Consider the following 16,239-nt stretch of genomic DNA (forward strand, 5'->3'; position numbering starts at 1 on the left):
ACTTGTATCTTTCTTGTACAAATTAAATCCCGAATCTCCTGATCATTCACTTAGCTGCGGGTGCCTCCCAAATGTCCTGTCCCTTGACTCTACCCTGCACCCCTCAGTTGAAATATGCTGTACATCTGGCTTGCTTTTCTTTTTTTGCTCCATGCATAAGGTGAAAACATTCCAAGAAGGAAAGCCTTCTCCATATTATTTGTGATGTTTTGTAAACATAACATTCATTAAAAAATGAATTCAGAAAACATGTAACCAGAGACCTAAAAAATGCCTATTGTCTACTAGAATTGATTAACTGCCGTAGCAAGAGTTGCATTTTTAAGGGAAGCTGTTGCATGACTAACACCCCTAACAGGGCATTCCTGTGCATGTTTACGCAGAAGTGTGAGTCCTATTGTGTGCAATGGAACTCACTCCCTAGTAAAGATATTTACTGTACCCTCAATCTGTATATTCTGAAGTAAATCCAGTGGCACTTGTTTCCTGGAGAAAATATAGTTAGACTTGGAGTGTTACATTCTATCAAATGAAAGCAGCACTTGAGTGGGAGATAGAAAAATGCACTCTACCAAGAAAGAACCTGTAGCATGAACAGGATGAACCATCTTGATCATTACTCAGAAATATGCATTTTGTATTCTTAACATTAGGCGGGAGCAGAACTCTTAGGAACCACTTTGAAATACTGGGTGATCAAATAATGCATATAAATTTGGACAAGTGCTATCCACTTTTGTACTCGTTGGGACACTTCGCTCTGCGGGCACAGATCATGAGACCTAAAAGGGAAGATTTTTGAATCACTGTCCATGATGATGTTTGCAATTTTGTGTTTTGTAGATAAACAGATGACTCTGGCAAACCGCTGTAAAATAAAAATCTAATCGAATGCACAATGCAAATAGATCAGTATAGGGGGGAAATTCCTCTGGTTCGTCTTCGCTGCGACCAAGGAGGGCAGCACAGTACGCTTTGGAAGCGATGGTATAATGTACGTCCATCAAGCATATATTCAGCCCAAGCCTATGCGCGTCTACTCTGAAGTAAGCCCCACTGAGTTCAAAGGGGCTTACGCCCAAGGAAGCGTACATAGGACCGAAGGGGCTCTCTTTCGTCGTTCTCTGGTTATAACCGCAATGTAAAAATCGTAAAGATTCTGGCCGAGGATTTCAAGTAGGGTGACCACGCCCACTTCCATACAGCCGACAAGTAGACAAGAGTAGAATAATGGTTCACATTAAATTGCTCCCCACCACTACCACACACGTACAGACGTGGTTTGACTCTCAAGGCCACTCTTTGGGACAAATCTAAATTTCACAGATTCAGCCTCTCCGTATTCACCTCTAAGGAAAAGGAAAAGCAAAAGCAGAACGGGAGGGTATTCAGTGTCTTGCAAGATGTTCAATGGAGAGGAGAAAGGCAGGGGCGGAGGAAACTGGCAGGATTCCGCTCTCCTTCCCTAGCACATACGCATTGTGCACTCCCACCCCCGGGGAATCTGGGACTCTCTCCCTCGGAAATGCCCTCGTTTGTCGGCAGAAGAACTGTGCAGCCGACAACCGGGAGCAGCGATCGCCGTTCTTCTAACGGCATTCCGAGTGCGAGGCTTCCCCCATCTGCGAAAGGATATACGGGAATAAGAAGGGAGGCGGCGAATCAATGGAAGGAGCCGGAATCCACTCGGCGAGGCTTGAGAGCCAGCCAAGCCGGCAGCCACTCAGTCACGTGCAGCAGCGGCGACGGCCCCTGCCGCCGCCCTCCAGTTTCTGGTTCTCGAATGCTAATAAGCCGGGGAGTTCCAAATCCGAATGCGGCGGGGCTGAGGGTTCTTCCTCCGCTCTCAGCTAGCCCTCCCTGTCCCCCTCCCTCGGGGAACCACCCGATTCTGCAGTGTAGGGCGCAGCGCTGTCACCTGATCGCCAGGCGCGCCGCCCCTCCCTTCCCCCATAAGTAAGGAGGGAATGGTAGTGTCTGGTATATGACAGCGCAGCCCCTCCCCTGTGTGATCTCTGCCGGCTAGCCTCACCAGTGCTGCTGGGTGCCGCTGCCGGCAGAGACAGACGGAGGTTCCCAGGCACCGCAGCCGCTGCTGAGTCTTCCTAAACAGGTGAGTCAGTCCACCATCTCCTTAAACTGTGAGGAGAGAAAGAAGTGCTGCGAGCCATTGTATTCTCTACGATGGGTAGTGGTGGCGGTTAGTGAAGCTACTGTGGGTCTGAGTCGTGGTTGCCCATTTTTGCGGTCTGCAGAGCTCTCATTGGCTTCACTGCCGCGGGAGGGAGTGCTTCTGCATCAGGCGTGGACTTGGGAATGGGTTACTGTCCTTGAGGAAGAAGCTTGGATGCCCAAAGGTATCAATGCACGGGAAGATAAGGGGTCAAGAGATGCCCTAGAGATGTCTTACTGAGCTATTCAGTGGCATCTCTCTGGATTTTTAACTGAAACATGGATTTCTTTTTTAATCTAAAGAAGGAATTTCCTTTGCTTTGCTTATAAACATATTTTAGGGTTTAAGTATGGGAAAGCATGCAAATAAACTGATTTGTTTGTATGACAAGTTTCATCAGACTTGTAACTGCCTTACAAAACCAGCTAGGTCTGTTTCATGCTTATGATATACTTAAATACTTTTAAATCAAGGTGGAGTATCATGTATAACTCTGCTTGCTAATGATCATGGTACAGGCATTCTATGATTACTTGGTTTTTACAATTCTTGTTATTTTCTATTAACAAGGAGGAATAAAGATGGCAAATGGAGGGAGGGAATGGGGCACATTCCCTTTTCGTGAGCCTGGACATGGTCAATTGGATTTGTCATATGCCACAGTAGTGTATGTCAAATAATGAAAATGCAGCCTGGAAAGAAGATGCAGAATTTTCAAACTGGGGAAGAAAAGATGACAGTGACGTTTAGAATTGTGAGTGAAGAGGCACTAGAGGCTACTAAGACATACATAAGATCAGGTCACACCAGAATGCTTAATGCTACTTTAAAGAAACTGTTCATGTAGATCATTAAAGATTGACAGTTTGGTTATTAATCTAGTTGGAAAGCTGCATGGGAAATGGAATGAGTCGATGCAATCCAAGGATGTGTAAGACTGGGTGTGTCAGTAAGACTTTTTGCCAGTATTGTGTCTCATGGTTGCCCTGTCTGGACCGTATGTTTGCTGACTCCAAAATGAAGCTAGAGATAGCTAAAGGTCTTATTTCTGCCAGCAACCATGATAGATATGGAATAAACTAGCAGTAGCATGCGGTAACGCCCAATGAATGTGCCCTCCTCAGAGCCCCATTTTGTCCTTGATTAAGCAAAAGTATCTTTTCTCAGTAAGAATATGTTGGCTTTAAAAAATTGAACTCAGTTAAAGTCTAGAAGAAATTGGAAGATGGAGTGGTTCAGAATGACACATGAAACCTACATTCCATTTATTTGTGAACAAAAAGCCACAGAAATGCCCTAAAGCCACAGAAAAGCATGTTTCCCCCCCTTTGCTAGCAGTCTTCATTGTTATGCTATACATATTTGTAGAAAATAGCAACAGTAGCAGTAGAGATTTTTTTTTTTTGGTAATGCAGTGGAACTTCTGCATAAGCTTAAAAGGCTTTGGGTTCCGCCCCTGCCCCCCCCCCACGTTTAAAAGAGATGTTCTGTGATCAGCTTCTACATTGTAAGTTGTTAATAGATGTAGTCACTTATGTCTTTGTGTGTAACTCTAATGGTGTGAAGGTTAACTGCTTGAAATATGCAAGAACTTATTCAATGACTAGTTAAACTGGAGTAATGCTGTTGGTTTTCGGTGAAATGACAGTGATTTCCTTCCATAGTTTTTTTTTTTTTAAACTTATGCATGCACTGATGAAGAACCTAGATCAAAGAATGTTGGTTGGTGTCAGAGTTATGTTCTATTTAAAAAGTCTGTTCTCTGGAGAAGCTAGTTCCTTAGTGGAGCTGATGAAACATATCATCAGTCTGGTTTGCATTAGGTGTGGTGGCCTTTCATCTGGCATTTACCTGGGAGTAAGCTTCATTGAACACACTGGGACTTCTGCATAAACATTCATAGGATCGCCCTGCTTAAAAGCCATGGCTCAAGAAAGCAATTGTAATTGACTTATGTGCCCAATGTGGTTCATATGAGAGATATACAGAAAAGGTTGGGTCCCACAGAGGAAGGGACATAGTAGTTTGGTTGGCTTTAGCAAGAATACAAAATAGTTTACTCTGCTGGGGGGAAATTTATTGGAATTTGCTTAAATTTTAAGAAAATTAAGGGGGGGGGAAGGCTAGGTTCCCCCCCGCCCTTTTCAGGAATTACTTATGAAGTCTCTCTTTAACAGTGGATGGTATCCTAACTTGCAAGAGATGAAGTCCTATTGGAATTTAGTCCTTTAGAGTAACTCCTGAGTAGCACTGTTGAGTAATTTAATCAGAACATCAGTCAACATGCTTAGAGATGTGTTTGCTTGCGTTTGCTTGCTTGGAATCTAAATTCCTACATTCGTACCCTTTAAAATTGTAATGGGTATGAAAAAAATATGCCTTGAACATAGATCTTGGTGTTTATGCATAATTGAGGGTCAATAATTGCCAAAGGGATAACTAGAAGGTGAGACAGATACAAGATGTTTGTCAACGATTTCACAGAAATGCCTTAAGGATGCTAGTGTCAAAATGATTAACTTCTTTATAAAAGCCACACGTTGTAGAATTTACATTTGTTGGGTGCATTCTGGTTCTGCTTGCTTGCTTGCTCTGTAACTGCTGCAGGAGAATATTCTAGACCAAAATGGCTCCTCAAGTTGCCTCAGTGAATACATGCACAGAGCTATGGATTGGCGCATTCCAGAACACCCACCTATTGCTAAATGGGCATTCAAGCTGAATAAACAATTAGCTTTTCAAACTGACACAGCACATCCAAGCAGTGAAGTTCCTGGTGCAATGAAATGTGGCAATATAGAAATGGCGCTTGCCTTTTTCTGCAGATCTGTACTAAACTTTGACTATATGTGGAAACCACTTGGTAGAGCAGCTGATGGTGGAGAGCAGTGTGCAATAATGCTACATTTTTGTTAAAAGGGGGGTCCTATAGTTACATTTGTTGCGATTCTTTGACATTGCCTCCCTTTTTTTGCTGTGGAAACACATTGAAGATCAAATAACAACCAATTCCATACAGGAATAGTAAAACAATACCTTGATTAGGGCCAGAAGTCACAAAGTAGTGTTCATGCTTTGACTGGAACTCATGTTTAGGCTGGATGTTTAAGGAGGGGCATGGTGAGGGGGGGGGGATGTTGCTGAACATGGTGAAAACACCATTCTGCAGTTTGCCGTAGTCTAAGATAGAGTGGGATTTTATAGACTTGGTTAGATTGTACTTGGTGCAAATATACGTATGCAACAAGGCATACTGAGACAAAGGAGCAATGTTCATTCCTTTTTTGAAAACATCAAAGCAACAGTTATTCAGATCTGTCTTAGATACTTGCCTATGATAAGTACAGATTTCCTTCAGGCCCAGGAAGAGAAGTGGAAAAGGGAAGAGAGATCCCTTTTCAGGATATCATGATATAGAACTAAGCCTGCAGAACCGAACATACTTACTTGAGAATAAGCCCCTCTGAATTCAGTAGAACTTTTCTGGGTAAACATGTTTAGGATAGTCCAGTATGACAAGTGTGTGGATTGGCATGCAAATACACCTCCTTTGTTATCTAGTAACTCTTGTGGGCTTCTCTGCAAGGTTGACTTGACACAAAGTTTAATTAAGCAATGCAGACAGCATTAAAAAAAAAAACAAAACTAGTTTAGGCATACCCAGACATGGGCGTACCCAGGGACATGGGCATGTGTAGTGTTCCCTCTAAGGCATACGCATATGCACACACTCACAAGTTTTTTTGATGACCACTCAGTTAACTTTAGATCCTGCATGGGTTGGATCAGGAAGACTCCGTTCTGAATGCATGTGTGCACACACTACCTTGATTCTGCCACTCAGAACAAAACTCATTGCGCACACAGATGAAAAAAATTAGAGAGAACACTGGGCATGTGCAGTGGGATTTTGGGCTTTGAATAGCAGGCTCCTGTGCTTTATCTGAAACGGCTTTTGTTCTCTTAATTTCAAAAATTGTTTGTCATGTCATCCAAATTATTTTTGGGTACACACTGTCCTTTTGGATCTCAGTCAGCCACTTGCATGTGAAAAATAACAGGTAGGGTAACTATGTGTTAATTCAGGCTAAGAAAAAGCTGCCATGTTCTGTTGCAGATCAATAAATGCAAACAGAGTTCACTTGTCCTTGTGCTGGACGACCTAGTGCATTTGTGTATATTTAGTTCCCACAAAGCAAAGGGCTTAGGCTGGTGTAACTGTTGATAGTATTGTAGTAGCAATAAAAATATCTACATTACACCTTTTGGCTTCACTCATGACTTTTCCCAAGGAATCATGATAATTAGTCTGGTTGGTAGTTAAGAATATTCTGGTGGACATTTGCAAGTGTCCTCATGACACTACAATTCCCACAGTTATTTAAGCTTCTCTTCACATTGCAGCTTCAGCCTGTTGGATCATACTGTAGATAAACAAAATGCACAGAAAAAACATGTGAATAATTTAACTTTCTGACACAAGAGATGCACCTAGATGTGGAATCTGGGCTGAAAAGGGCGTTTGTGTCATTCTTGCATTTAGGAGTATGAAACTGTAACCCTACATTTCTGCTTGGCATATGACGGAATAGAACCACATATGTAGTCTTAGTCAGAAGTAGTGTGTGAAATCACATCCATTGCTTTACTTTTTAAAAATGAGACAATAATTAGAATGTTAAACTTGGATCTATAGCTGAAAAAGGCTCAGATTTAGATCCTCTTTGAGTAATATTTGCCTGAGTGCCTTCCACCTTTCTGAGTGTTTTCCATTTCAATTTGTGTTAAAATCCTACTCACTTTTTTCACCTATCTGTGGCTGTCAGCAGTTTTTTAGTTGACAGTGTATGCAGATTTATGGATTTCAATTTAACTACACAAACCTTCAAACATATTATTAACTTAACATCTATGGAAGAATGTTGGTATTTATTTTATTTATTTAACAAATTTCTATACTGCCCAAAACTTGTGTCTGTGAGCATCTACATTTTAATAGCAAGGTGCAGGTACAGACTTGTATTTTCTGCATCTGCACACAGTCTGCCATCTACATTGCTCATACAGTCGCCCCAATTATTGTATATCTTCAACTTTAATTATATGTGCAGAAATAGAAATAAGATTACTTCTACCAACATATTGCTGCAATTTGAACCATATAGCTCATAATGGCTAATTATATGGGCTAATTGATAGCGTTTACAATAATAGCTGACATCTCACTTTCTTTGGACTGTTAGAAATGTGTATTCACATTTAAATTAATGCACCCGATGTATCATTAGACAAAAGAGAGAGAAATTAACGCAACTACTTTATTTTTGCAAGAAGAAACATTTCTGTACTTTTAGATGTTGTGTTAGTACCTTTTTTTGAAAAAAGTGTTGAAATAGCTTAAAGATAACTGCTTAAAATGATTAACTTGCATTTATCAACACTGACATTTTTCCGCAATGATGAAAAATGGGCACTAATGTTCTAAGCTATTTTGACTTTTCTTTATTGTCATGCATGATTGGGTTACAAATGATGGCTTGTATGTGTGTGGTATGCTAAAAAAACTGAACACAGATAATCTAGTTGTAATAGAACAATCTTACAAGTAGAAAACATAATCAGTCTGAGACTGAGTTGGGTGGGGCACAATGCAGTATTCAACCCTCTGCCTTTTGTCTGGTAAAATGGCTGAGATGAAGTTTTTTGCCTACAAATAATCATTTTTACTTTACATTTAAATGGCAGAGAAGAAAGCTAATGTATCTTTCTATTGCCATGCAATAAACTAAGATATTAATACATTGCCTTGACTTTTGCAGAATCAGTTTCGATTGCAATATGACTTGACATTAATTTTAAAATGTTCAGTGCATGTTGATCTGTTACTACAACTTTTCGGTGGGCAAAATTTCACGTCTAAGTGGTTCCCCCTGCCAAAGATCTCTTGTACATTGTCATGAATGAGGCACAACTAATTCTGCAGTGTTTTCAAATGGAAACAACAGAGAATACATGAATATAGCTGCTTAGAAATCCAGCTTTCGAAAGCTCTATTAGAACCAGAAAGTTACAGAAAATCTGTAGAGTCTGTCAATTAAAAGGTAGATGCTTCTAAGCATTATGCCAAAATGTCTTCATAATTAAATGCTGCCTATTGTGATCTTTTTCTAAAGCCTTTTTAGAATGTTGCTCTAGTAATTTAGATCAATCCTTTTTAAAGAAAGAAAAGAAACTACCCATGTAACCGTGCTTAATAACTTAGGGGAAAAACAACCCCTGTACTTATTATTTTTCCACAAGATTCATTGTGGATTAATAGATGTCCCCTAATACTGAGCATTCACGGCACCATAGAACACAATGGAGGTTCCTCATTTCAGAACAGTACAGTCAGTCAGTCACGTAGCACTCTAAAGAAGAGACATCCCCTTATTTCTTATTCTTTATTGTTCCTGTTTAGAACTTGGTACTGCAAGGTTGATTCACACAACCAAAGTAATTGTATGAACAGATAGTAGATTTACAGAAGAGGAACAGCATTATATTAAGGAGAAAAATAGAGGGTTTATTATCCACACCACAGATTAAAAATGGCTTAACTGTTGTTCCTTTCAGCTAAGGATCCCTGGGAAATGTAGTAGGGACCAGAACATCCGGCACAACAGTTCTTGGCAGCCTCGGCAAACCACTGTTCCCAGGATTGCTTGGAGGAAGCTATGACACTATACCAGTACAACACTCAACATAGGTTTTTATGTAGATGTTAAGTGCACCCACACAACCAGAAGAGCAAGGTAGGAAAGCTCACGTTGATTAAGAGCAGGGTACAAAAGCTGGGCTACCTTGCTTTGAGCAACCTGGGTTGGACAGACTTTTGTGAGTTCACAAAATTGTGCAAAGCAGGGTAGAATGCCTCCTATCCTGACGTTGATGACTGTGTGAACAGGCCTAGTGTCTTGCAGTCATACTATACCTGTTTAATAGACATGGAGGCTGTTCTCATGTGCAGCCTAACCCAGGATGAGGATGCCCAGTCTGGGTTAGGCTGCACGTGAGAACTGCCAAGATCATGCTGGATCGCAGCGGGGCAGCACCACCTAGCCCCGTTGTTTACCCTGGCTGTTAGCTGAGGTTAAGGAAGTGAGCCTCCCTTACTCCGGGCTAACTGCTCATGTGTTCACTGGGGCTATGTTTAGCCCTAGTGGACACAAATGGGTGCCTAGTGCACCCGTCATTTGTGTGAATCCCGAAATGCAGTGCATGTGTTGCACGTTGCATTGTGGGATTCATGGAGGCCAGAACAAGAAGTTACAGCCCTGGATCCCTCTGTCCTGCTTCATGCTTCACAGAGCAGGGTTTCTCATGTGGGAGCACAGAATGCGCCCCCGCCACCAATCCCCTCTATCATTTGCAGGGAAGATAAACCTGTTGGAGCCTTCCCTGCCCCGCCCTACCTCCCCCCCCCATTCTTGGTGATTGTGAGAATCACCCCATAATATATATAGTAGGAGGCTGACGATGCATTTTGCATTACACTTAAATAACAGAATGCTAACAGAGTGCTTGCTGCTTAAAAAACAACAACAGCCAGACAGTCACTGGCAGGGGGTATTCAGCTCTCACACACCATGTGTACACTTCTCTGCTTAAAATATGTTCCTTCTGGTCGGTCTTCTTTGTAATGGTGTTGGGACTCTAATGTGCATGTTAGATGTAGTTAGCCCCTTCAGTTCCTCCTAGATGACTCCCTGGTCAGCTCTGGCCACAAAAAGCTTGCTCAGATAGATAGAGATATACCCACCCACCCACACATGCCTTTTCATCACTTTCAAAGGATGCTATGGCTCATGCTGGTAGATCTCTGGGATGACAGATGGTAGCAAAGCCACGGAGCAACCACTGGAAATGCCTCTTGGTGTGCCTTTGCTGTACAGACTTAGTAGAAAAAGATCACCACCAAGATGCCTTTTTGGGTTTTGTGAAGGGTCCTACTTTCTCTTGGGAACCTAACCTACTTAGTACTTTTAGATGTGCATGGGGTGCTTTGGGAAGTCAGTGCAGAAATTGGTTCACTGGCATAATGTGCTCCTGAGTGACTCTCACCAGGGGGAATACAGGCTGTTGAATTTTGCCCTAGCGGAACATTGTTCTCCAGACTAGATAAAACTTACTAGTGTGGACTATGAAACATACTTCTGGTGTTAGTGCCAGAGAATGGAAAAGATTACAAGTGGGTTTTGTACACTCCACACTTTAAAATCTCTTGCATTCCGTGCTAAGAAAAATTGAATTGTGCAACCTAAAGTTTGAACATTTCCACATTAGCCAATTTTGCATAATCATTATGCTTTTGCTAACCATGAGGAGGCTGAAGAAACTATCCCTGCAACCTCATCACTGGAGCTCCTGTTCAGCTCCACCTTTCTGAGACTTCATCCAGCTTTTTCATGCTTTCACATATCTTTTAAGAAATACTTTCAGCCTTAAGGGTTAAAAGCATACATTAAAAAAAACAACACACATATATGTTGAGTATTTCAGGATTTTTAATTCTGTATCCAGTTCACAGTTTTAAGCCTTTATTCTGTGATTGTATTGCAAAGCCCCAATATTGTTGCATAGAGCTTACAATTGTGACACAACAAATATCAATTGCTCATTGAGTTTCATGAGCTTTTCTTAAATATAAAAGACATGATTGAGAGAGATACAACATGTCTTATTTTCAGAGGCTATTTGTCTTGTTTAAAATCAATTTCAAAACATTTTCTACAATGTAACGAAAAGATAGATTGCCACACTCATAAAATGTGGCACATAACAGTACAGAATAAAGGGTCAAAGCTTTTACAAATGTGTGTGTAAAACCAGTTATGAATTTAACACTTAGATATTCATATAACTTTGCCCAGTTAGCTCCCCTGCTAGCTGGGCAAAGAGGCACCTTTTACTATGGTGATTCTTTATTCAGCAGGGGGAGAGTAAATGGCCCTATCCACCCCCAGCACAGTATCTCCAGCGATTGTTGCTGGTGTCTGTTGCTTGTGAGCCCTTTGGGGACAGGGATCCATCTTATTTATTTATTATTTCTCTGTATAAACCTCCCTGAGCCATTTTTGGAAGGGCAGTATAGAAATTGAATCATCATCATCATCATCATCATCATCATCATTATTATTATTAAATAATAATAATATAAAAAGCAGTGCCAGTGTGTCAGTTCAGTGCTCCTTCCAGCCCACTAGCTCACCTCTGATGCTGTCTAGCCCAGATTGCTTGAAAAAGGGTATAGCACCTACAAGTACTAAGACTATATTTTTCTGCCATCAGCAGTCTTAGCTGTAAGGGCATGGAGATTAACTTCCACCCTGATTGCAACCACAGTGATACATAAACTAGTGATATAACTAGTGATACATAAACCCATTGGGAATATCATTGTGATAGGTATCATTTGAATGGGTGGTTCTTACAAGGACCCCATTCTTGAGGAAAACCGAATAATCTGAAATGAAATTGGCTTGATTTGGACAGGAAGATGGAGTCTTCCATATAATCTGCTTTGCAGATATAAACTAGACTTTTCTTAAACTTAAAGTTTTGTAGTAGATCAAATGCAACCAGGAGCTTTAAGACATTGTCAGAGTATGGTTTATGAGATTTTGAAGAAGTCATCTTTTGTTGAAATGCCCAGTAGGCTGGGAGCCCCCCCCCCGCCCCCGCTGTATTGTTTTTGTCTTCAGGTTAGTTACAATTAAAAAATACTGTTGGCTTTCAGCAGCCTTCATTGTAATCTGCCAGCAGCTTAGTTGTGAAATCAGCTGCATGAAGATCTTTCTATCAATCTTGATTTAGACAACATTGAGACAATCCATCTAAGTGCCGATGATGGTTGGACCAAGATGCTTCAGGAGGTTTTACTCCACCCACCCTAAAGCACTACTAATTTATATTGTGGCCTCTTTAAGCTGAAAACAATTTGAGTGGGTGGATATCTTGAAAATCCTTCCTAATCACTGTTGATACTCATGAACATATATAGTTTAGATGTTGTTGCTAGTTATGCCAAAGAGTTCTATAAAATGGAAATAGTGGCATAATTCAATGTAGAACACGTGCACTGGATCCCGGATTCAGTATTTAATTGGACTGACTTTTATCTGAAGCTTTTGGAGTTGCTATAAGCCAGAGTAGAAAATACTGAGCTAGATTAACCAATAAAGCAGTTCTGTATGCTGGCAAAACCAGCTGAGCATACTATGGAAAGATACAATTGCTAGGCTTTAGGTTCTCAACACTCTTTAGGGTGGATTAACACCTATTTAAAAAAAAAACATTTGAAATTTAATCAACACACTTAAGTGTGTTTTAAATTAAAACGTTTAAATTTCAGTTTTAAAAAATCTCATTTTAAATCAAGTTTAATGCCATCATGTGTTAATCAACCCTTATATTCACTTCAAATTAAATACTGACCATCTATCAAACACTTTAACCCAGTATTGAGTTAAAAACTGCTTTTCTCTATTATTTTTAAAGGCAGAAAATAATTTAATTAAAGAGTTGAATTAATACAATAAGTCATATCTATTAGTGTGGGCTCTCTACTGTATCCAGAGACTAATGTTCTTCAAGATGGTAGGATCCAGGAGATGTCCTGGCCCTTATCAGGATAATCCACTGAGTTTGTATGGATGACTTATTAAATGCTCTGCAGTTACCTTCAGAGCTTCAGGAGCTCTGCAGTGGTTTTGGGAGTTCAAATAATGAAAACCTATGAGACTACCACACAGCATGGACACTTACCAACTTATTGGCCCTCTTCACAAATTACAATGTATGCATGTAGAGTGTGGAGGAGGAGATGATTGTGCTCTTTCCTCCCTCACACCCTACATGCAGCATTCAGCATCTTGGTGAAAGAGCCTATACATGATCAGAATCTCTGTTCACAAGTTATGCGTTCAACAGTGTAGTGAGTAAGGACATGGGGAACAATCCCACTCTTCCCTCCCCTTTCCATGCTTATCATAGCCCTGTGAAGAGTGCTGCTGAGACACACTATTTTGCCCAGTAAGTTTCAGCCCTTGATTATGGAAAGTTCTGGACACACACTGCCAAATTCTATGCTTGACTATCCTGCTTCTTTCAGTGGGACTGACTCCCAAATAAGTGTACATAGAATTGCAGCCTTAGCCTTCAGTTTAATTATCTGTCTTGATAAATCTGGATTAATGATCTGCTTTGCATGTGTACAAGAAGAGCCAGATGAAAATCTGCTTCTCATCTCTAAGCAGAAATTATGTAGGGTAAACAGCATGTAGAGTGATGGCCAAAGGCTTGGAATTAATATTCTTAGGCTGAATATTGTTATAGAAATCAGTGGGTGGCTTCATACGTCATGTTGAACATGCACACAACCTGCTTCTGGTATCAGGAACGATATGCTGAAGTTGGTGGGTTTGTACAACACAGTCTTCTACCCTACTTCCATACAGAACCTGACATCTGTCTCAGTTCAAATCTAAAGGACAGATGTCGAGTTCCATACTGCAAATAGAGTGAATATTCTGAGACTGGGCATGTCATACGAACCCACCAATCCCAACACGAGAAGTAGGGCTTGCATGTATTCCAAGGACTTCAGCATCGCAGCCAAATCACAAGTTCAACACGATGTGTGAGAAGGCTCCTAGTATGTATGCCTGTTGAAGAAATGCAATATCAATTAAATTAGCTAAATTGGTTGTTTTAAAATCTGGGGTGGTAGTGACTTAAACTAATCCACCTGTGTGCCCTACCCTTTTAGAAATGCATATTAGGATAAGTATACTTTGGGGAAAATAATTGTGCCTTGGAAGATTCATGATGTTGTGGATTTCAGTAGTATTCTTCTTGGGCTATATTTTCACTGCAAGTTAACGCCTGACCCATACTGCGTTTCAGATCCTATGGTCTGACTTTTCTCTTCCTAATGTTCTGCTATTAGAAGCACATCCTGTGTCCTCATGTATCGTACAAGGCCTTTCCTCCCTATAAAGTCGATGTTTATTACCACAGATGTCCTAGTTCTCCTCCCCCCGCCACCCCTTTAAAATATCTACTGAACTCAAAATTTATCAGTCCTCCAAGTCTCCCTCTTGGCCACAGAGACTGAATCCTGAGGAAAAGCAGCCCCAAATAAACCTGCAGCTAAGCCAACTCCAGAGTTTTCTTGAAAGTGTGTGATTTGTTCACTTGTTCCAGCTCTTTGCCTGGGTGAATTCCCTTAACCTCCATGTCTCCTGCAATTAACCTCTAGGAACTTGCGCTGTAAACTTATTTATGGCAGCCTGCACTTGTCATGAAGCAATGCCAACACTGAGTTACGTGGATACTTTGCAAAAATAGCAGGGCCATCCATGCATCCAGCACCCTTGTTTTGCCATGGCTGGTCAACCACTCGGTAATTGGGTCTTTCCCTTCATAATCTGCAGTTAACTTCCACTTGAGATGGTTCTGCCATATACTGCTTATGGTGGTGATTGAAAGCAAGTACAGTTTGGGTGTCAAAAGCAAGTTTTTTGGGTGACTCTTGTCAGCCAAAAAAGCTCCCAAACTTGGGTAGAACACAGCTTTTGACTGTGTGAATGAATTCATTAACTTGTAAATGTGTTCAGATATCTGTACACTTTTGAGTGTTTTTATGTGAATGACTGTACCTGTGTTCATTTTAAAAGTGAACTGGGATACAGGTCCTTCAAATGCATGCTACACACAGGAAGTATACTACTACACCTGTGTTCAGCATGTATGAGACTGCACCATATGAGTGCTGAACATAAAGTGGCAATAGGGCGATTGTAGTACTATGAATTGTAGTACCGTTGCCAGACTACACATTGCTTTGAACTCATAGTTTGCCCTTACATGTCTGTGCACTTGCTCTTTTGCAATAGCTACCTGTGAGCATGGGGACCTTGGTATAAAGTAAAGTGTGCCGTCGAGTTGGTGTTGATGCCTCGCTCTGTGGTTGTCTTTCGTAAAGGTTTACTATTGCCATCTCCCACGTAGTATCAGATGATGCATCTTTCTATATCGCTGCTGCCCGATATAAGTGTTTCCCATAGTCTGGGAAACATACCAGTGGGGATTCAAACTGGCAACCTCTGGCTTGCTAGTCAAGTCATTTCCCTGCTGTGCCATTAAGTGGCAGGTTTTTGACCTTTTGCCTCCACATTGCAATTCCAACAACCCCCCCCCCCCAATTGCTATTTTCTCCCTGGAAGTTTTTCACATGGGGCTTTTAAAGCCCTTTAACTCACATCTCCGGAATGGAGGGGGTGCATTCACATGGTAAAAAAATCTCTATTTGTGTTGGTTTTGTTGGACAACTTTGAGTTTGCCCCGTAAACTATCAGTAAAGCCTGCCCCTGGGGAGGAAATAGCCATTGGCACCAAAAGATGTGTTAAAGTGCTATATAGAAGCCAACCATTTGTTCCCTTTTTCCTTTCTCCTGAGAAGCTTCCCACTTTCTATCCTTTCCAGGTGTGAATTGCTGATATCTTTTTTCCCCTTCTGCTTTTTGTGATGCTGCCAACCTTGTCATTCTGTCCTATCTTATAGAATGAAAACTGTCACCACAATTGCATAAAATACTCAAAATGTGAAAACATCATTGGTGTGTTCAATATTGTTGGCAATCATTTTTCTAATACTACTTAACATTTTGTGTGTCTCTTTGGTGCTGCAGCAAATTGAGGTTTGGGGTGTCCCCCCCAGAACTAATAAAATAAAAATGAAGCAATAATCTAATTTGGTATCCAGTGGTTTGTGTAATGTGCATCACTTGACAGCAGGTTTGTGTATAATATAAATATATAATATTTAAATTTTCTACACTTATATCTTCTTCCTCCAAGGAGCCCAAAGTGGTATACATGTTTGTATTTACCCTCACAATAACCCTGAGAGAGTTGTGACTGGCCCAAAGTCACCCAGTGAGTTTCATGGCTGAGTGGGGACTTGAACCCGAGTCTCCCCCATCTTAGTTGAACATTTCAACCACTACACCACACTGGCTCTC

At 41.0% G+C, this 16,239-nt stretch overlaps 1 long non-coding RNA gene across 1 annotated transcript in view; it reads left to right on the forward strand.

Annotated features, from left to right (window-relative positions):
* The first annotated feature begins 1,979 nt into the window (after positions 1-1,979).
* Positions 1,980-16,239, forward strand: part of LOC128331581 (uncharacterized) — a 163,387-nt gene continuing 149,127 nt past the window's right edge. The window contains exon 1 of the long non-coding RNA XR_008310357.1: positions 1,980-2,113. This is a non-coding gene — a long non-coding RNA (uncharacterized LOC128331581). The remainder of the gene's footprint in view (positions 2,114-16,239) is intronic.

Source organism: Hemicordylus capensis, chromosome 6 (genome assembly GCF_027244095.1).
Source record: "Hemicordylus capensis ecotype Gifberg chromosome 6, rHemCap1.1.pri, whole genome shotgun sequence".
NCBI classification, from domain to species: domain Eukaryota; kingdom Metazoa; phylum Chordata; class Lepidosauria; order Squamata; family Cordylidae; genus Hemicordylus; species Hemicordylus capensis.